The sequence below is a fragment of the Scyliorhinus torazame genome, chromosome 2 (genome assembly GCF_047496885.1).
Source record: "Scyliorhinus torazame isolate Kashiwa2021f chromosome 2, sScyTor2.1, whole genome shotgun sequence".
Classification (NCBI taxonomy): domain Eukaryota; kingdom Metazoa; phylum Chordata; class Chondrichthyes; order Carcharhiniformes; family Scyliorhinidae; genus Scyliorhinus; species Scyliorhinus torazame.
The window spans coordinates 40,081,369-40,102,750 of NC_092708.1; the positions used below are offsets into that span (position 1 = coordinate 40,081,369).

Below are 21,382 nucleotides of genomic sequence, written 5' to 3' on the forward strand. Positions count from 1 at the left end.
CACATTAAAGAAGCCATCCCCTATGGACAAGCACTCCGTATACACAGGATCTGCTCAGACGAGGAGGAGCGTAAAAGACATCTACAGACGTTGAAAGATGCCCTCGTACGAACGGGATATGGCACTCGACTCATCGATCGACAGTTCCAACGCGCCACAGCGAAAAACCGGACCGACTTCCTCAGAAGACAAACATGGGACACAACCGACAGAATATCCTTCGTCGTCCAGTACTTCCCCGGAGCGGAGAAACTACGTCATCTTCTTAACAGCCTTCAACACGTCATTGATGACGATGAACATCTTGCCAAGGTCATCCCCACACCCCCACTACTTGCCTTCAAACAACCGCGCAACTTCAAACGAACCATTGTTTGCAGCAAACTACCCAGTCTTCAGAACAGTGACCACGACACCACACAACCCTGCCATGGCAATCTCTGCAAGACGTGCCAGATCATCGACATGGATACCACTATTACACGTGAGAACACCACCCACCAGGTACGCGGTACATACTCGTGCGACTCGGCCAACGTTGTCTACCTCATACGCTGCAGGAAAGGATGTCCCGAAGCGTGGTACATTGGCGAGACTATGCAGACGCTGCGACAACGAATGAACGGACATCGCGCAACAATCACCAGGCAGGAATGTTCCCTTCCAGTCGGGGAACACTTCAGCAGTCAAGGGCATTCAGCCTCTGATCTCCGGGTAAGCGTTCTCCAAGGCGGCCTTCAGGACCCGCGACAACGCAGAATCGCCGAGCAGAAACTTATAGCCAAGTTCCGCACACATGAGTGCGGCCTCAACCGGGACCTGGGATTCATGTCGCATTACATTCATCCCCCACCATCTGGCCTGCAAGATCCTACCAACTGTCCTGGCTTGATACAATTCACACCTCTTTAACCTGGGGTTACCCCATCTCTGGATCTGTAAAGATTTAATCACCTGCTAATGCTCACATTCCGAGCATTGTCTGGCATCTTTGAATTTGTCTACATATGTGTTTCTGGAACAGACCTCTGCATTCACCTGAGGAAGGAGCAGCGCTCCGAAAGCTAGTGACATCGAAACAAACCTGTTGGACTTTAACCTGGTGTTGTAAGACTTCGTACTGTGCTCACCCCGGTCCAACGCCGGCATCTCCACATTATGGAGGCATTGTACAGGAGTTTCACTATGAAGTGAACCTTGTCCCCAGCCCAAACCACTATGAGGTACTTCCACTCGACTGTCAAGGGCCCTCTCTGCTGTTAGGGGTCCGGGTTTACAGAACCCCAAAGTGTTTCATGGAGTTGAACCGGCCCACAACTTTTAATAGATTGTGGTCTGGGAAGCACACGGCGTACTCTCCAGGTGTGATACAGCAATTATGGACAAATGGTTTTAAAAACAAAACAATGTTTATTTTCTGAACTCAATTTAACCTTTAAAAAATAAACATTGAATATCTTAACACCCATTACTTCAAAGATAACCCCAAAAGACTACAACACTAAATAATCCTTCAAACTGTTCCTTTAAACATCCAAAAGACTTCACCTTCAAAACCAGACATGAGGTTACATTCAATACATTTATATTCTTTGGATTTACAGACATCCACAGACCAGCTCTGTTTCTTCCTGCAGCTCTCAGAAAAACACACAGACACTCCCAGCTTTCTCCTCAAACTGAAATCAAAAGCAGACTCCCCCCCCACCCTCTGACATCATTTCAGCAATATGATCAGCTCCATTTCTTAAAGGTACATTGCTTAAACATCCATTTCTTAAAGGTACTCTCACATGGCACCTCCCCCCAAGAAAATAAACCCCATCAACTTCAAGAAGGTTTCATTTTTAACCTTGCACCATCAATTAAGAAATGCACGCAGTAAAAATAATTTTTCGTTTAAAAAACCCCACACACAAACAGGCATAATAATATAGTCCATTTTTCCCGTTCTTCTTCCTCCAACCGAAAACCTTCTCGATTGACTGTCTCTTTGAACAAGAAAGTCTCTGCGCGATCCATCCATTCCTCTACTCCTCGGCATTTCTCTTTAGAATCAGATACTGTAGTTCAATCTGACCACAGAGCCCCTTGCAATTCTCCAATACAGGAACATTGGTGATCACAGCTTTCAGGCAGTCAAATGCCTGTTGAAAGTCCCCTGTCCATTGAAATTTTTTATGTTTCTTCAGCAATTCCATCAGTGGAGCAACCTCGCTACACATCTTTTGCACAAAGGTTCGGTCAAATTCATTCATGCTGAGAGATCGCATTATTTCCCTTCGTCTTGAGGGTATCGGAAACTCCTCAAGGAAAGTGATTCGGGCTTCTCCAAATTCACTTTCGCTAGGTTCATCACCAAACCCGCCACCTGAAGTCGATCGAAGAACTCCATACGATGTTTTAAATGTTCTTTCCATGTCTGGAAGTCGGAAATAAAAGCAGATTGTCCCACTTTCTCAATGCAATCCTTCAAACGTGGGATAGGGTAAGAATCTGTTCTTGCAACTGCATTCACCTTTCTATAGTCCACACACAACCGTTGGGTACCGTCTGGTTTAGGTACCATCACTATGGGTGAGCTCCATTGGCTGCAACCTACTTCAATTATGCCATTTTTAAGCATACTCTCAATCTCTCTGTTAACCTGTCCCAATTTGAAAGGATTAAGTCTATATGGATGTTGTTTGATAGGAACAGCATTTCCCACATCTACATCATGTCTAGCCATTTTAGTACATCCCAATTTATCTCTACAAACGTGCCCATGTGATATCAATAACTCTTTCAAGTTAGTTTGTTTTTCCTCTGGAAGGTAACTTAACAACTCATCCCAATTTTTAAGAACATCCTCATTTTCCAATTTAATTTGAGGTATGTCAAATTCACAGTCATCTGGATTTGGTTCGTCACTTTGAGTTAGAATCATTAAATCCTCCTTTTTCTCTCCTTCCCTTTCAAAGTACCTTTTAAGCATATTCATATGACACACTCGGTGAGTCTTCCTTCTATCTGGTGTTTTTACCACACAATTCACCTCACTTAATTTCCTTTCAATCTGATACGGTCCACAAAACCTAGCTTTTAAAGGTTCATCTGCCACTGGTAACAACACTAAAACTTTATCTCCACTGGCAAAACTACGAACTTTGGATTTCTTGTCCGCTACCCGTTTCATCACATTTTGTGCAACTTTCAAATGTTGTCTAGCCAATTCACCTGCTCCATTTAATCGGTCCCGAAAATTTGACACGTAATCCAATAGTGTAACTTCCGATTTCTCACCCACCAATTTTTCTTTAATCAATTTAAGTGGTCCTCTTACCTCATGACCAAAAATTAGTTCTAAAGGACTAAATTTGGTTGACTCATTAGGTGCATCCCTAATTGCAAACAGTACAAATGGAATTCCGTTATCCCAATCCTCTGGATAATCATGACAATAAGCCCTCAACGTTGTCTTTAATGTCTGATGCCACCTTTCTAACACTCCCTGCGATTTTGGATGGTACGCAGTTGATTTAAATTGTTTTATTCCTAAACTATCGATAACTTCTTTGAATAACTTTGAGGTAAAATTTGATCCTTGATCCGATTGAATTTCTGTGGGTAGCCCATATCTCGTAAAGAATTTAAGTAACTCCTCCACAATCTTTTTAGCTGTAATATTACATATTGGAATGGCCTCTGGAAACCTAGTAGACACATCCATTATAGTCAAAAGATATTGATTCCCACTTTTTGTTTTAGGAAGCGGTCCTACACAATCAATAAGGACCCTTCTAAATGGTTCCTCAAATGCTGGAATGGGGATTAAGGGTGCTGGTTTTATCACTGCTTGAGGTTTCCCTATCACTTGACATGTGTGACATGATTGACAAAATTTAACGACATCTTTATGTAGTCCAGGCCAATAAAAATGTTTCTGGATTTTAGCTTGAGTTTTCCTTATCCCCAAATGACCTCCCACTGGTACCTCATGTGCCACTCGCAACACCTCCTTTCTATACCCTACTGACAATACTACTTGATGAACTTCTGCCCACTTTTCATCCGCCTGCATATGTACAGGTCTCCATTTTCTCATCAAGACATCACTTTTACGGTAATAATACTCTGGTATACTCTCAGATTCCTCTTCAGTATACGCTTTCTGATATATCCATTTTATTTCTACATCCTTCTGTTGTAACTCCGCCAATTTTCCTGAACTAAAAATATCCGCCCCATCCTCCACCTGTTCTTGTTCTTTTTCAACCATCTGATCAAAAATCGTTTCTGATAATTGCACTTCAACTTCATCTTCACTCTTTGATTTCTCCTCTTGTCTTAACCTGTGACTTTGTGACCTTGTTACTACACAATCTGGAAAAATCCCAGGATATTCGTCCTTCAACACTTCAGTTGTCTGATTTTCCACTGGTTTAACAACCACAGTAGGCATCACTCCCACTTGCGATCCAGCTATATCATTACCCAAGATAAACTGTATTCCTGGACAAGATAGTTTCTCTATTACTCCTACTACCACTTCACCACTCTTCACTGGACTTTCCAACCTTACCTCATATAATGGAACACTACTCCTCTTCCGCTGAATTCCACATATCACCACCTTTTCTGGCAACATTCTTCCCAAACTACATAATTCCTCATCCCTTACCATTACAGATTGACTAGCTCCTGTATCTCTTAAAATTGTGACTGCTTTACCTGCTCCTCCTGATACACATGAGTAAACTTTACCCACACAAGTAAATTCTTTAAAGACATCTGGCACCTTCTTATCAATCACCTCTTGATCAGGCTGTACAATCTTTCGCACCTCCTTCGCTTCACTTGGGCTTTCCTTTACCACTCTAACAAACCCCACTGTCTTATCCTGTTTTACCACATCAGTCGTCCCAGTGCTTTTCTTCAACCACCAACACTGTGACTTTACATGCCCTAGTTTATTACAGTGAAAACATTTGAAACTTTTCATTTCTTTTCCACCCTCTCCTGGATCTCTTTTTTAATCTGAGGTACACTCTCCTTATTATCTCCCATCAGATCACCTTCACCTTTACCACTTGAGTATTTCTCATGTCTCCCGTTTCTATCCCTCACAGGCTGAAACTGATGTTGGAAACCAAGCTTTGATTTATGAACTAATTCATAATCATCTGCCATTTCTGCTGCTAACCGCGCAGTTTTAACCCTCTGCTCTTCCACATTAGTTCTCAGGAATTGCATTTTTAAACTCCTTCAAAAGTATAATTTTTCTGAGAGCTTCATACGTTTTGTCTATTTTCAAAGCCCTTATCCACCTATCAAAATTACTCTGTTTGAGCCTTTCAAACTCCATGTATGTTTGACCAAATGCTTTCCTTAAATTTCTAAACCTTTGTCTGTAGGCTTCAGGCACTAGTTCCTATGCACCTAAGATGGTTTTTTCACCTCCTCATATGTCCCAGATACCTCCTCCAGTAGTGACGCAAAGACTACACTAGCTCTACCTACCAGCTTTGTTTAAATCAGTAATACCCACATGTCCTGTGGCCATTTCATTTGTTTAGCTACCTTCTCAAATGAAATGAAAAAGGCTTCTACCACCTTCTCGTCAAACCTTGGCAATGCTTGGACATATTTAAATAGATTCCCACCAAGCCTTCGACTTTGACGCTCTTTCTCACTATCCTCATCACTATCATCCAACTGTACATTTCCCTTTACATCTGCCAATTTTAACTGACTGTCATGTTTCATGGCCATTTTCTGAAGTTCAAACTCTCTCTCTTTATCTTTTTCCCTGATCTGTATCTCCCTTTCTTTTTCTTTTTGTTCTGCTAGGGCTATTCTTTCTTTTCTCCTTTCTTCTTTTTCCTCTCTCTCTCTTTTCTTTTTCTCTCTCTCTCTTTCGTTTCCTCTCTCTCTCTTTCTTTTTCCGTTCTCTCTCTTTCGTATTCAAGCTGCTTTAATTCTTTCTCATGTTCAAGTTGCTTAATCTGCAACTGGATCTGTGCCATTTCTAATGAATCAAACGGTATCTCAGACAACTCTAAATGCTTAACCACCGCCATAATTACCTCACCTTTTTGCATTTTGTCAGGTAATGTTAACTGCAATGTTTTTGCCAAATCTAACAGTCTGCTTTTAGTCTCTGTCCGTAAGGTGCTGAGTGTGACCGTCTCCACCCCAAAAAACTTCTGAGCCTCTGAAAGCGGCATTGTCCACAACACACTCCCCACTTAAACTAAAATACCACACCTGAAAAGCAACCACAATATGCTCACCCCTCACTGTCTTTAAATTCAAGCCAATCCAATAGATAGACTTTTATCCCCCTCGAGTCCCCAATTGTTATGGCTCGGGGTTTACCGAACCCCAAAGTGTTTCATGGAGTTCAACCGACCCACAACTTTTAACAGATTGTGGTGTGGGGAGCACACAGCATACTCTCCAGGTGTGATACAGCAATTATGGACAAATGGTTTTTAAAACAAAACAATGTTTATTCAAAGAACTCAATTTAACCTTTAAAAAACAAACATTAAATATCTTAACACCCATTACTTCAAAGATAACCCCAAAAGACTACAACACTAAATAATCCTTCAAACTGTTCCTTTAAACATCCAAAAGACTTCACCTTCAGAAACAGACATGAGGTTACATTCAATATATTTATAGTCTTTGGATTTGCAGACATCCACAGACCAGCTCTGTTTCTTCCTGCTGCTCTCAGCAAGCTCTGTGTTTTCTTCCTGCAGCTCTCAGCAAAACATACAGGCACTCCCAGCTTTCTCCTCAAACTGAAACCAAAAGCAGAAATGAGTTCAGCTCCCCCCACCCTCTGACATCACTTCAGTAATATGATCAGCTCCATTTCTTAAAGGTACATTGCTTAAACATCCATTTCTTAAAGTTGCTCTCACATGACACTGCGTCCAGGGAAATAATCACCTCTGGTGCTCTCTCACCAGATGAGTAGCCATCTGATGTTTGCAGTTAGCTGTCGACCCTTGACAAAGCCTGTCTGGTCTTCTGTGACCATCTCTTATGCAGTTCTCCAATCGCTTAGCCAGGATGTTTGCGGGTATTTTCACATCCAAATTGAGCAGCGAAATGGATCTGTAGGATCCGCAGTCGGTTTGGACTTTGTCTTTCTTGGGTATCAGCGATATTGTGGCTTGTCAGCCTTGGAGACAAGCTGACCCTCGCTAGCAAGTTAGCGAATATCTCCCACTAGTCCAGTGTCAGTGCTGCCGCAAAGTTTGGGAGTGTTCCCCCGGGAACCCATCAGGTCCCGAAGCTTGGAGCCGATGCTCTCCAAGGCCTCTCCCAGTTGTAGTGGTGCTTCCAGCCCCCTCCTCCCATCATCCCCAATGAGAATAGCCAATATTGTTCCTTTGTTTAAGAAGGGTAGCAAGGATACAGGCCGGTGAGCCTTACGTCAGTGGGAGGGAAATTACTGGAAAGAATTCTTCGAGACAGGATCTACTCCCATTTGGAAGCAAGTGGACATATTAGCTAGAGGCAACATAGTTTTGTGAAGGGAAGGCCGTGTCTCACTAACTTGATAAAGTTTTTAGAGGAGGTCACAAAGATGATTGATGCAGGTAGGGCAGTGGATGTTGTCTATATGGACTTCAGTAAGGCCTTTGACAAGGTCCCTCATGGCAGACTGGTACAAAAGGTGAAGTCACACGGGATTAGAGGTGAGCTGGCAAGATGGATACAGAACTGGCTAGGTCATAGAAGGCAGAGAGTAGTAATGGAAGGGTGCTTTTCTGATTGGAGGGCTGTGACTAATGGTGTTCCGCAGGGATCAGTGCTGGGACCTTTGCTGTTCATAGTATATATAAATGATTTGGAGGAAAATGTAACTGGTCTGATCAGTAAGTTTGCGGACGACACAAAGGTTGGTGGAATTGCGGAAAGCGATGAGGACAGTCAGAGGATACAGCAGGATTTAGATCTTTTGGAGATTTGGGCGGAGAGATGGCAGATGGAGTTTAATCTGGACAAATGTGAGGTAATGCATTTTGGAAGGTCTAATATTGGTAGGGAATATACAGTGAATGGTAGAACCCTCAAAGAGTATTGACAGTCAGGGAGACCCAGGTGCACAGGTCCACAGATCACTGAAAGGGGCAACACAGGTGGAGAAGGTAGTCAATAAGGCATTCGGCATGCTTGCCTTCATTGGCCGGGGCATTGAGTATAAAAATTGGCAAGTCATGTTGCCGCTGTATAGATCCTTAGTTAGGCCACACTTGGAGTATAGTGTTCAATTCTGGTTGCCACACTACCAGAAGGATGTGGAGGCTTTAGAGAGGGTGCAGAAGAGATTTACCAGGATGTTACCTGGTCTGAAGGGCAGTAGCTCAGAGGTGTGTTTGAATAAACTTGGTTTGTTTTCACTGGAACGACGGAGGTTGAGGGGCGACTTGATAGAGGTCTACAAAATTATGAGGGGCATAGAGAGAGTGGATAGTCAGTGACTTTTTCCCAGGATAGAGGGGTCAATTACGAGGAGACATAGGTTTAAGGTGTGAGGGGCAAGGTTTAAAGGAGATATACGAGGCAAGTTTCTTTACACAGAGGGTAGTGGGTGCCTGGAACTCACTGCCGGAGGAGGATGTGGAAGCAGGGACGATAGTGATGTTTAAGGGGCATCTTGACAAATACATGAATAGGATGGGAGTAGAGGGTTACAGACCCCGGAAGTGTAGAAGATTTTAGTTTAGACGGGCAGCATGGTCGGCACAGGCTTGAAGGGCCGAAGGGCCTGTTCCTGAGTTGTAATTTTCTTTGTTCTTTGTTCCGTTCATCGAGGAACTGTTTCATCCCCGAGAACCTGTCGGGGGGTTTGGAGATGTACAGCCCCCGGTAGAAGGCCTTGAACGCTTTGTTGATCTTTTTTGGTTTCCTACCAGTCCACCTTTGCTGTCCTTTACTTGCACTAACTCCCTTGTGGCTGCCTGCTTTCTCATCTGGTGAACCAGCAGGCAGCTGGCATTATCTCCGTGATCTTGGAAGGTCCCCCGTGTCTGGTGGAATTGGTGCACTGCTTTCCTGGTGGATAGCAGGTTAAAGTCCATTTGTAGATTTTTACTCTCTGCCAGAATCTGCCCAATGGGACAATTTCCATCCAGGTGCCTCGCTATTACTTCCTTGATGATAGATTCCAGCATCTTCCCTACTACCGAAGTTAAGCTCACTGGCCTATAATTACCCACTTTCTGCCTACTTCTTTTTCCACTACGCTTCCTGAAGTCGATGACAATTTCCTTAGTTTTGTTGACATTGAGGGAGAGATTATTGTCGTCGCACCAGTTAATCAGATTCTCTATCTCATTCCTGTCTCATCATTGTTTGAAATCCGACCCACTACGGTGGTGTCTGGGTCTATACATATTTCATCTGTATTCGACCCTGATGAATTCACTTCAAAATGATACATGGAATATATTTGCCTTTTTTTGCCACTGAAGGTGAAGTGAAATAGATCTCAACGTCAATTGTGAATGTCAAGTGGGTGGCAGGCCTTTAAATGAAGACTTTGGTGCATCATATTATCATATGCCATGGTGCTTTACCTCTTCCCAAAGAATGGAGAGAAAGTTGAATGAAGGCATCTCAAATTAGGGATGTAGAGGAGTAGCTTTGATTCATAAAGTAAAAGTAACGTGTTGTTTTTGCCTTTTTCTGCTGGAGAAAACCTTGTTGCTAAGCTTAGATTCTCTTCTCAGATGCAACCTTGAGTTAACTTACAGTCAGACATATCACACCTCGAAAAAGCTGTCCGAATTCTTAAATATATCAGAAGTTATGTTAAGATATGTATATCTTACAATGGGTTGCAATTGAATCTAAGCTTGGTTCAGATCCTATTGCTTTTGTTTGGATAAGTACTCTGAGTTAAAGCTAACTTAAGCAAATCACTGCTTTTGTATGATGCTTGTTTAGAATCACAGAATCATCGGATTTACAGTGCAGAAGGAGGTCATTCGGCCCATCGAGTCTGCACCGGCTCCTGGAAAGAGCACCCTACTTAAGCCCACACCTCCACCCTATCCCTGAAACCCAGTAACCCCACCTAACCTTTTTTTTTGGACACTAAGGGCAATTTATCATGGCCAATACACCTAACATGCACATCTTTGGACTGTGGGAGGAAACCGGAGCACCCGGAGGAAACCCACGCAGACGCAGGGAGAACGTTTAGAGTCCGCACAGACAGTGACCCAAACCGGGAATCGAACCTGGGACCCTGGAGCTGTGAAGCAACTGTGCTAACCACTGTGCTACCATGCTGCCCACTAGTTCAGTTTGGGTCTGAGGAAAGTTGATTTGTGCACCAGCTTTCTCACATCCATCTGCCTGCTGGTGGATATAGCACTGTTTGGAAGGAGAGCAAGGAAGTTATCTCCAGAGTTCTGGCCAATATTTATTCCTCAATCAACATCAGAAAATCAGATTATCCAGTTATCTGATTCACTGATGCCCTTTAGGGAAGGAAATCTGCCATCTTTGCCAGGCCTGTCTCCAGGACCGCAATAATATGGTTGACTCTTAACTGCCCTCTGAAATGGCCCAGCAAACCACTCAGTTCAAGGGCAATTGAGGATGGGCAACAAATACAGGGATGCGCACATTCCATGAAAGAATAATTACATAATCTTTGCGATCGCTAATGGATGTGAAAAGCACTAAATCTATAAATGTGCATAGTGAGCACATCAACACATTTAGACTTGTGAACGAATGAAGGAACAAATGTCGAAACACTTCAGTGCAGCACAACACACCGTGTTAAAGGGGACACGCATTCTTGAGATCAATGTTAAATGCTAGTTCAAACCTAGAGAGTTTCTCTGATGTTCCTGTCAACATTCCTCGCCCAGACATCAAACAACAATTCGTCTGAGACCGCTGTTGTAATTGATGCTAGATTGTTGTTAACTTTAACTCTGATGCTGATCGTTTTTCTGTTAAGCGAAAGTATCAACGGCATTCATTTCCAACGGGTTGACGGGTTATGGACAACGGGCAGGAACGTGGAGTTGAGGCCGAGAGGCATGATCATATTGAATGGCGGAGTGGGCTTGTAGCCATCTGGGATGGCCACGTCCCGATTACAAAATGGACACTTTGCAAAGAATGCAGGGAAAATTGGACAATATCGAAAAAGCAAGCAGGTGCAAGGTTTGTCTGTTGATTAGAGCTGTAGCTCTCAGACAAGACCGATACTGCAGAACCATCTACATACTAATGAGCCATCCCCGGGAACAAAAAGGCAGCATTTAGGTAAACAATGCTAAGACAGACACCCTGGTGCCAAAGGAGACCAGAACAAAGCAAACCAACGGCCACCTAAGACACGCCCAGCAATCAGGGAACCCACCCCTCTATTGGAGGAAAATCATGAGAACGATTGGGAAACGGCCCAATTAATTGAGGCCAGGTTCAAGGCACGAAGCCCTTTTGGGTATTAAAAGGATTCCCTAAGAGAGAATCACTCTCTTGGCCTTGGTTTTCAGTGAGGAGAGACCTGCCAAAGCTATGCCAGACTAAGTATGTTCCACGCCAACGCACGCTACGAGATAGACGCTCCTAGTTGCTACCCTGTAAACAGCTCAACCCAGCAGCCTCAGAACCGAGCAACGGCCATTGTTCCTCTGACTGAGTGGGAACCCAAAGCTAAGTATAGGCTTTTAGTAATAGTGATAGTTTAGGTTGTAGAGTTTTACGCATGAGTATATTTGACTGTGTGTAAATAAATGAACATTGCTTTTGAACTTACCAACTGGTGTATCGAGTCTTTGATCAGTATTCGGTTTTGAACGTTGTGGCGGTATCAAAAGATACCTGGCGACTCTTGAGCAAACATAATTAAACAGAGCCAAATTAAGAAACATAGAACATAGAACATAGAACATAGAAAATACAGCACAGAACAGGCCCTTCGGCCCACGATGTTGTGCCGAACCTTTGTCCTAGATTAATCATAGATTATCATTGAATTTACAGTGCAGAAGGAGGCCATTCGGCCCTTTGAGTCTGCACCGGCTCTTGGAAAGAGCACCCTACCCAAACTCAACACCTTCACCCAACACCAAGGGCAATTTGGACATTAAGGGCAATTTATCATTGGCCAATTCACCTAACCTGCACATCTTTGGATTGTGGGAGGAAACCGGAGCACCCGGAGGAAACCCACGCAGACACGGGGAGGACGTGCAGACTCCGCACAGTCAGTGACCCAAGCCGGAATCGAACCTGGGACCCTGGAGCTGTGAAGCAATTGTGCTATCCACAATGCTACCGTGCTGCCCTTGAGAACAAATAAATCTACACTATATCATTTAACCGTAATCCATGTACCTATCCAATAGCTGCTTGAAGGTCCCTAATGTTTCCGACTCAACTACTTCCACAGGCAGTGCATTCCATGCCCCCACTACTCTCTGGGTAAAGAACCTACCTCTGATATCCCTCCTATATCTTCCACCTTTCACCTTAAATTTATGTCCCCTTGTAATGGTTTGTTCCACCCGGGGAAAAAGTCTCTGACTGTCTACTCTATCTATTCCCCTGATCATCTTATAAACCTCTATCAAGTCGCCCCTCATCCTTCTCCGTTCTAATGAGAAAAGGCCTAGCACCCTCAACCTTTCCTCGTAAGACCTACTCTCCATTCCAGGCAACATCCTGGTAAATCTTCTTTGCACCTTTTCCAAAGCTTCCACATCCTTCCTAAAATGAGGCGACCAGAACTGTACACAGTACTCCAAATGTGGCCTTACCAAAGTTTTGTACAGCTGCATCATCACCTCACGGCTCTTAAATTCAATCCCTCTGTTAATGAACGCGAGCACACCATAGGCCTTCTTCACAGCTCTATCCACTTGAGTGGCAACTTTCAAAGATGTATGAACATAGACCCCAAGATCTCTCTGCTCCTCCACATTGCCAAGAACTCTACCGTTAACCCTGTATTCCGCATTCATATTTGTCCTTCCAAAATGGACAACCTCACACTTTTCAGGGTTAAACTCCATCTGCCACTTCTCAGCCCAGCTCTGCATCCTATCTATGTCTCTTTGCAGCCGACAACAGCCCTCCTTACTATCCACAACTCCACCAATCTTCGTATCATCTGCAAATTTACTGACCCACCCTTCAACTCCCTCATCCAAGTCATTAATGAAAATCACAAACAGCAGAGGACCCAGAACTGATCCCTGCGGTACGCCACTGGTAACTGGGATCCAGGCTGAATATTTGCCATCCACCACCACTCTCTGACTTCTATCGGTTAGCCAGTTCGTTATCCAACTGGCCAAATTTCCCACTATCCCATGCCTCCTTACTTTCTGCATAAGCCTACCATGGGGAACTTTATCAAATGCCTTACTAAAATCCATGTACACTACATCCACTGCTTTACCTTCATCCACATGCTTGGTCACCTCCTCAAAGAATTCAGTAAGATTTGTAAGGCAAGACCTACCCCTCACAAATCCGTGCTGACTATCCCTAATCAAGCAGTGTCTTTCCAGATGCTCAGAAATCCTATCCTTCAGTACCCTTTCCATTACTTTGCCTACCACCGAAGTAAGACTAACTGGCCTGTAATTCCCAGGGTTATCCCTAGTCCCTTTTTTGAACAGGGGCACGACATTCGCCACTCTCCAATCCCCTGGTACCACCCCTGTTGACAGTGAGGACGAAAAGATCATTGCCAACGGCTCTGCAATTTCATCTCTTGCTTCCCATAGAATCCTTGGATATATCCCGTCAGGCCCGGGGGACTTGTCTATCCTCAAGTTTTTCAAAATGCCCAACACATCTTCCTTCCTAACAAGTATTTCCTCGAGCTTACCAATCTGTTTCACACTGTCCTCTCCAACAATATCGCCCCTCTCATTTGTAAATACAGAAGAAAAGTACTCGTTCAAGACCTCTCCTATCTCTTCAGACTCAATACACAATCTCCCGCTACTGTCCTTGATCGGACCTACCCTCGCTCTAGTCATTCTCATATTTCTCACATATGTGTAAAAGGCCTTGGGGTTTTCCTTGATCCTACCCGCCAAAGATTGTTCATGCCCTCTCTTAGCTCTCCTAATCCCTTTCTTCAGTTCCCTCCTGGCTATCTTGTATCCCTCCAATGCCCTGTCTGAACCTTGTTTCCTCAGCCTTACATAAGTCACCTTTTTCCTCTTAACAAGACATTCAACCTCTCTTGTCAACCATGGTTCCCTCACTCGACCATCTCTTCCCTGCCTGACAGGGACATACATATCAAGGACACGTAGCACCTGTTCCTTGAACAAGTTCCACATTTCATTTGTGTCCTTCCCTGCCAGCCTATGTTCCCAACTTATGCACTTCAATTCTTGTCTGACAACATCGTATTTACCCTTCCCCCAATTGTAAACCTTGCCCTGTTGCACGTACCTATCCCTCTCCATTACTAAAGTGAAAGTCACAGAATTGTGGTCACTATCTCCAAAATGCTCCCCCACTAACAAATCTATCACTTGCCCTGGCTCATTACCCAGTACTAAATCCAATATTGCCCCTCCTCTGGTCGGACAATCTACATACTGCGTTAGAAAAGCTTCCTGGACACACTGCACAAACACCACCCCATCCAAACTATTTGATCTAAAGAGTTTCCACTCAATATTTGGGAAGTTAAAGTCGCCCATGACTACTACCCTATGACTTCTGCACCTTTCCAAAATCTGTTTCCCAATCTGTTCCTCCACATCTCTGCTACTATTGGGGGGCCTATAGAAAACTCCTAACAAGGTGACTGCTCCTTTCCTATTTCTGACTTCAACCCATACTACCTCAGTAGGCTGATACTCCTCGAACTGCCTTTCTGCAGCTGTTATACTATCTCTAATTAATAATGCCACCCCCCCACCTCTTTTACCACCCTCCCTAATCTTATTGAAACATCTATAACCAGGGACCTCCAACAACCATTTCTGCCCCTCTTCTATCCAAGTTTCCGTGATGGCCACGGAAACGACAGCAAGTTAGCAACAGGATCGAGGGGCTGAATTGCCTACTCTTGCTCCTAGTCTTTATGTTCTTATGAAATGAAGCAAGGGCAGGTGTTTGGAGCAAGGTTGCAGATGCAACCATGTTCCCATTGAAAGACTTGAGGGGCAAAATGGTCTTGCGCCTGCTCCTAAGTTCCCGAAGTCTATGTAAAAGTTATTTCAGAAACTTAAAAACAAATCACCGGTATCATTTCATCAAATGTAACTATAAGCATCATAGTCCTTAAAGAAAAAAGCTATTCCTTTCATGATGTCTATACAGTATCTAATACAGCATGTTTTTAACAGCAAACTACATTACAATGATAATGCCGATATAGTATTTGGCGAGAGATGGCTGAAAAATTCTAAATTACATTGCATCACATAGAGTACAAAGCACAGAACCAAAGCCATTCAGCTAAACCAGCCTGTGCTGGTGTTTATACGTTATACAAGTCTCCTTTCTTTCCAGCTGCCTCATTTCAGCCTATCTATCTCATGTTTATTGACGAGCATTCGAAAGATTAAAAGATTAGATTTTGAAAATTGTTTTTCAACTTTAAACACATTTGTATTTTGGGTTCAGTCAGTTTAAATTTTATTCACACGGATGCACGTTCCATGTGTCGGCAAGGCCACACATGTTTGTGTAACGTTGTGCATAAGGTTGATCCATGGCAGAAACGGGCGACCCCTGGTAGGTGCCATCCTCGAGGGACAGCCGATGACAGTGACAAGGCTGAACTGGACGCTGGCAGAAGACTTGTGGGGAAGATTGATGAGGACCCGGGAAGGGTTAACCCCTATTGTGGGCATCGAGAACAAATGTTACTCACTTCTCCTCTGATTGTATCGATTTGCCCTCTGTGAAGGGAAGGTGGGGGTGGTGCTGGAACCTGACTGGGGATAATTACACTCAATCTAACTTGCGGTAGATATAGATCATATGAATTCTGATTTTGCAAGCTTTTTGTGTTTACTCCTGACACCCACATGCTGAAAGAATGAAAGATCTTGATGTGTCGTTATCTCAGTACCCTTAGTGTTACAAAGCATAATGCTGTTAACATATAAATGCTCCTTTTTAGCTGTTTATCACTTCCATTTGGTGCATAGTGTGTGTTTATACATTGGTTTTGGCTGTGATCAAAACAAAATGTGCTCACCTTTTTTGTTTTCACTGAGCTTATTATTTCCTCTTCACAACATCTTTGTTTATGGTGTTGCCATCAGAAATGAGGGACATTGTTTGCTAACGTCTTTGATCTAGTTCCTGTTCTTCAACATTCATCGTCTTCCATCAACTTGAGTAAGTGGTGTATCTTTGCTATCGCTGTGGCAATTGTTCCCCTTTTCTGTCTGAGGTTTAGCCACCGTATTAATCCAGTGCTGCCCTTTGCCTCATTAACGTACAACATATCACAAAAGAATAGAGCATCTGGTCAAACAATTGTTCATTGACCTCCGGAATCCGGGTTTTATTTTATTGATCTGACTAAATAGGATGAGTGTCTAATCTCTCTGACGGCTGTGGCATACTGACCGAGTGCATGCTCGACGCTTTGTGACACATTTTCAAGCAGTCTTTTAAGAGATAATTCAACATGTATTAGTGGTGACCTAATTCCTGCTGCTTTCTGTGGATTTCTTGCAGGTCAGTAGGGTCAACGGCAATAACCTCTGCACTTTCAGACTCATGCCCAATCCATCATTTCTTTGTCACGTGTTAGTTTTGAGTGGTTGCAGTGGCGACTACTGAACCACAGGGCAAGAACATAAGTTCATAATTTCATAAGATATAGGAGCAGAATTAGGCCATTCGGCCCATCGAGTCTGATCCACCATTCTATCGTGGCTGATATATTCCTCATCTGCTACTTGCAATGTTACAGACCAAGAGCTGGATTGCGAAATCAGCCACAGTCTCCCCTCCCTAGAACACATGATCTGGGAGCGAGAGTAGGCAGTTTAGCCTCCCGAGCCTAACGCCCTCAATGTGATCATGGCTGATCCCATCCTGGCCTCAATTCCACCGTCCTGCCCGCTCTCCCTTCAACCCATTACCAATTAAAAATCTTTCTAATTCCTCCTTAAATTTACTGACTGTCCCAGCATCCACCGCACTCTGGGATAGCAAATTCCACAGATTCACAACCATTTGGGAGAAGTAGTTTTTCTTCAAATCTGTTTTAAATTTGCTACATCTTACTCTAAGATTATGACCTCTCATTTTAGAATGCCCCAATAGAGGAAGCATCTGCTCCATGTCTACATTATCCATACCTTTTATCATCTTGTACACCTCAATTAGATCTCCCCTCATTCTTCTAAACTCTAGGGAGTATAGGCCTAAACTGTTCAATACTGTTAAGTACATAAGAAATAGGAGCAGCAGTAACCCATATGACCCATCGAGCCTGATCCCCCATTCCACATGCTCATGGCTGAATTTGGGCTTCCACTCCCAACCGCTCCCCATTTCTCCTGATTCCCTGAGGCCCCCGACACTTTTGGGTCTCAGCCTTAAATATATTCCATGATTGCGCATCCACAACCATCTTGGATCGAGAAATTCAAAGATTCATCAGCCTTGAAGTGAAGACCTTGCGTCTCATCTCCGTCCTACGTTATCGGCCCCTTGTTCTGAGACTCTTCCCCCTCTTGTTCTATTTTCCCAGCCAGGAGAAACAACGGCTGTGATTCCCCTGAATCAATCCTAAATGCTGCCGTCAGCAGGAACACCGGCGCGTTGTCAGCTGGCGTGGCAGCACTGCTGAGGTGGGATTTAACTTCACTTTGATCCTCTTAAGCTGAGGGCCGGGTTTAGCACTGGCCTTGTATTTGATGGGGCCTAAGCTTGCTGACAGGACCTGCTCCACAGAGATTGGGAAAGGGCACCCCAACCTCAGAATAAGACTACAGCCCGCCTGTAATCACTGGCAAGACCCCTCTTCCGGCCCCATAATCGCTGCTAGGTCCCCCACCAATCGCTGGCAAGCACGCCCCCAAATCTCTGCTAAGTCTCACCCCCTCCCAGTCACTGGAATCCCCCCCCACCCAATTGTTGGCCAGACCCCCCCATGAATCACTGGGTAGTTCCCTTCCCCAATCGCGGGCAAAACACCCACCTCAATTGCTGGCTGGCCCCTCCCCAACCACTGGCAAAGCCCCTCCAATCACTGGGAACCCCCCACCTCAAATGCTGTCAAGGCCACCTCCCCAAGTGAGCCACATCCTGTATGGGCTCAGCAAATGGCCCCACTGTAATATCCTCTATGGGACCTATGGGGTGGGAATACTTGGCTTCCCCATTCTCCTTGCGGAGTACAAGCTCCACTCGCTCGAGGTGGTGTATCTCAATTACCAATGTTTATAAGGTCGGCCTGTAAAGTACCGACCAGAGAGGAACCCGGTAGGGATTTATCGAGTAGTGTCCCCCACCAATCACCAAGGATGTAATGTTGGGCAAGCTAATGGGGCTAAAAGTAGACAAGTCTCCTGGCCCTGATGGAATGCATCCCAGGGTACCAAAAGAGATGGCGGGGGAAATAGCAAATGTGCTCATGGTAATTTACCAAAATACGCTGGACTCTGGGGTGGTTCCAGCAGATTGGAAAACAGCAAATGTGACGCCACTGTTTAAAAAAGGAGGTAGACAAAAGGCAGGTAACTATAGGCCAGTTCGCTTAACTTCTGTAGTGGGGAAATGGAGTGGGAATAATGGGAAAATGGGAAAAATGGGAAAATGTAGTGGGAAAAAAGGGGGTAACTATAGGCCGGTTAGCTTAACTTCTGTAGTGGGGAAAATGCTTGAATCTGTCGTCAAGGAAGAAATAGCGAAACATCTGGATGGAAATTGTCCCATTGGACAGACGCAGCATGGGTCCTTGAAAGTCAGGTCATGTTTGACTAATTTAGTGAATTCTTTGAGGACATTATGAGCATGGTGGACAAGAGAGAACCAGTGGATGTGGTGTATCTGGATTTCCAGAAGGTATTTGATAAGGTGCTGCACAAAATGCTGCATAAGGTAAAGGCGCATGGCGTTACAGATAATGTATTTGCATGGATACAGAATTGGTTAACTGACAGAAAGCAAAGAGTGGGGATAAATGGGTGTTTTTCTGGCTGGCGATCAGTAGCTAATGGTGTGCCTCATCGATTAGTGTTGGGTCTGCAATTGTTCACAATTTACATAGATGATCTGGAGTTGGGGACCAAGTGTAATGTGTCAAAGTTCGCAGATAACACTAACGTGAGTGGTAGAGTAAAGTGTGCAGGGGGCACTGAAAATCTGCAGAGGGATATGGATAGTTTAAGTGAGTGGACAAGGTTCTGGCAAATGGAGTTCAATGTTGATAAATGTACGGTCATCCATTTTGGTAGGAATAACAGCAAAATGGACTATTATTTAAATGGTAAAAAAATTCAGCATGCTGCTTTGCAGAGGGAGCTGGGCAAAACGTTGGTTTATAGGTGCAGCAAGTAATTAAGAAGGCAAATGGAATTTTGTCCGTTGCTGGAGGGATGGAGTTTAAAAGCAAGGAGGTTATGTTGCAGCTGTATAGGGTGTTGATGAGGCCACACCTGGAGTACTGTGTGCAGTTTTAGTCTCCTTACTTGAGAAAGGATGTACTGGCACTGGAGGGAGTGTAGAGAGATTCACGAGGTTGATTCCGGAGTTGAGAGGATTAGCTTATGAGGAGAAACTAAATAGACTGGGACTATACTCATTGCAATTTAGAAGAATGTGGGGGGATCTTATAGAAACACAAAATTATGAAGTAATAGATAGTGTAGAAGCAGGGAGGTTGCTTCCACTAGCTGGTGAAACTAGATCTAGGGGGCATAGCCTCAAAATAAGGGGGAGCAGATTTAGGACTGAGTTAAGGAGGAACTTCTTCTCGCAAAGGGTCATGAATCTGTGAAATTCCCTGCCCAGTGAAGCAGTTGAGGCTACCTCATTAAATGTTTTTAAGGCAAAGGTAGATAGATTTTTTTACAGTAAAGGAATAAAAGGTTTTGGTGAGCAGACGGTAAGGGCAGCTGAGTCCACAAAAGATCAGCCATGATCTCACTGAATGGCGGAGCAGGCTCGAGAGGCCAGATGGCCTATTCCTGCCCGCAGTTCTTATGTTATGTTCTTATGTACATATCATTTCTCTAAATGAAACTTTATTCAAATTTAACTTGGTGTATCCTTATTAAACCCATCCCTCAGGAGCCCCCTTCATGCTCCCCCCTCAGTCTCCCCCTTAATCCTCCCCCTCTGTCCTCCCCTTCAGGTCTCTCTCAGTCCCCCATTCAGGTCCTGCCTCTTGGCAGTGCCAATCTAGCGGCGTTGACTCCAAGGTGGGGCAAGGGGGTAAGTACTCTCTTTATAACTATCTGCAGGGTGCCAGGGGAGGTCCTTCAGGGGAGGTGGGGTCAGGCGGCAGAGGGTTGGGCTGACCAAGGCTGGAGGAGCTTAGGTCAAGGGTCATTCTCGGGAGGGGATCATGTGGCAGGTCTTCCCTCAGTAACTTTGAAAATCATTGAACTTTCTTTCAGCATGTCAAGTTGTAGTTAAAAGTGTTGTAACGCTTTTATGTTTCTCCCATCATGTCAAGTTCAAGATCTGCCAGATGAAGGTGAAGTCTTCACTTTGAAGTATTAGAAACCTTTGAGGTTTCACAGTTAATTTCTTCCTAAAAAGACAAGGAGCGGGCGAAGCACTCAGACAAAGCTCTTGGTCTTTCGAGGAAACTCTTTAGAATAAAGAAACAGCTTCCTTAAAAAAGCTGTGGTTAGAAAGAGCATCTGCTCAAGAGAGGAAGCACTTCAAAGTTAGTGGAGTGTGAAGAGCCATAAAAACACACAAAGCTAACTCCCCCTTTGAAATAGCATGGACCTGTCAATCAAGAGGTTTGTAAAAGGCAATGGACCTTGAAATTGAATGTATACAACGCAGTTCAAAGCTTTTGGGCTTCTCAGCATTCCCATAGGCTTGAAAAGGTTAAAGGTGAGTGAAATTCACTGTGAAAAAAGCAACTGAAATGTTTCCAACACACGCAAGGGAAGATTTTCACTTTCACCTGACAGATCACTGCATTGACATGCTGGGAGAGACATCAAATATTTCCAACACATCAAACGGAAGACTTTCACCTTCATCAGACAGATCTTTGAACTTAATATGCTGCGAGATTCATCAAAGGGTTCCAAGGCTACAGAAGGAAGACTTTTAATTCCAACTTGACATGCTATAAGACAGTTTAAAGATGTTCAAAGCTACTGACGGAAGACATGACATAAGACCCCATCCCTGGAAAGACCCCCAACTTGAGTTCCTC

General features: G+C 44.1%; 1 long non-coding RNA gene across 2 annotated transcripts in view; it reads right to left on the reverse strand.

The window, feature by feature from the left end:
• LOC140407763 (uncharacterized) overlaps positions 1-16,389 on the reverse strand; it is a 119,941-nt gene extending 103,552 nt beyond the window's left edge. The window contains exons 1-3 of one of the 2 annotated variants that reach the window (XR_011939785.1): positions 16,217-16,389; positions 11,792-11,865; positions 6,474-6,794 (exon numbers count right to left, since the gene is read on the reverse strand). This is a non-coding gene — a long non-coding RNA (uncharacterized lncRNA). Of the gene's footprint in view, positions 1-6,473; positions 6,795-11,791; positions 11,866-16,216 lie in introns of those variants that run through there. The other variant, XR_011939786.1, reaches the window with a different exon arrangement.
• Between the last annotated feature and the right edge of the window lie 4,993 nt (positions 16,390-21,382).